Here is a 1,804-nt window from a genome sequence, read left to right as displayed (position 1 = left end):
ATATATATATATATATATATATATATCGTGGCACTCCGTCGGTTCCGACGACGAGGGTTCCAGTTGATCCGATCAACGGCACAGCCTGCTCGTGAAATCAACCTGCAAGTGACTGAGCATTCCACAGACACGTGTACCCTTAACGTAGTTCTCGGGGGAGATTTGGCGTGACAAAGAATGTGATAAGGCCGGCCCTTTGAAATACAGGTACAAGAGAAACAGGAAGAAAGAATGAGAGAAAGTTGTGGTGAAAGACTACAGCAGGGTTCGCCACCATCCCCTGTCCGAGCCTCGTTGAGCATTAGGTGTTTTCGTTCAATAAACACTCTCCAAGACCGGTCTGGGAATCGAAATCGCGGTCCTATAACCGCGAGTCCGCTGCCTTAACCACTGGGCCATTACACCTCTATACATACATAGGTCGCCATGATAGATCGCTAACCACTACACACATTTCGTTTCTCTCCTTGTTTCTTTGTGTGTTCCTTTCTGTGGAAGAGCGTAGGCTCGAAACGTTAAAGACCTTTTCAATTCCCGAACGTTATACTAATACATCTATTTGTTTTCTACACCACCTGTCTTCGTCTTTTGTTTTTTTGTGAATTCTCCCTACATAGGTACACACACACACACACACACACACACACACACACACACACACACACGCACACACACACACACACACACATATATATATATATATATCAACTGGTTTGCATCTGGTGATTTCTCATAATTAAGAAATAGAGAATCTTCTGAGTGAAACCAAGGTATGTTGAAGAACATGCATATTTAATTGATAACTTTTAATTACTTTCTTACGTAGAATAAAATAAAGTTCTAAAAGACTTTAGTCGTTGGTAGGCGTGTATGCTACCATTTCATCCTCCTTCGGAGTCCTCGGCACGCCATAACTCAAGACATAATTTAATTATGCTAAATTCAACATTCTAAAAAGATTCTTAAAAAGAGAGAAAAAAAAAACATCTTATTTCTTTGTGTGATTCGTCTTCATCCTAAATCGTTAATTCTTTAACAGTAGGCAAAAAAAAACAACAAAAAACAAAAAGAGGAATTTCTTATATACAAGTATTATATTTCCAGTACAAATTCTTTGTCTTATAGTATATTCCTCTTTGGTGCCGTTAAGAACTTCTGGCTGATATTTTATATTGTTCTATCCGTCGTCCAATTTCATACTGTGCTATTAGCGGCATTTTTTCCGTCCTAATTTCTAAGTTCAAATTTTGCCGAGGTCGACGTTGCCTTTTTTTTTTTAGGGCTCATGGAATTCTATGCTAGTTAAGTATTGGGGTCTAATGTAACCGACTATTCCCATTCTCCAAATGTCAGACCTTGTGCCTATAGTTGAAAGGATATGATGACGTTGGGATTGCACCTAGAAAATTCACCGAGGCACAAGTCGTGGCAAGGCTGTTTATGGAAGACCAGCTGTCGCCCATGCATACCAGACTCCCCGCTCCACGCTACCAGTGTTATCCAAGGGTAAGGCAAAGGGGCCGATACAGCCTTGGTACCTGTGACATCACAACTCATTTCTAAGCTGAGGGAACTGGAGTGATGTGAAATAAAGTGTCTTTCTCAAGAACACAACACAATATCCCTCCGGGAAACGAACTCACTACCTTACGATTGTGAGCCCGACGCTCTAACCACTGCTCCATGCGCCTTCACCCTTTACCCTATATATATTGCATGTACCTCGTCCTCGTGTTGCTGTTTCTTTTCTTGTGTTTTTCCTCTGTTTTTTTTATTACTTATATATATATATATATATATATAT

Source organism: Octopus bimaculoides, chromosome 19, assembly GCF_001194135.2.
Source record: "Octopus bimaculoides isolate UCB-OBI-ISO-001 chromosome 19, ASM119413v2, whole genome shotgun sequence".
NCBI lineage: Eukaryota > Metazoa > Mollusca > Cephalopoda > Octopoda > Octopodidae > Octopus > Octopus bimaculoides.
Note: the sequence above shows the minus strand (reverse complement) of the source record.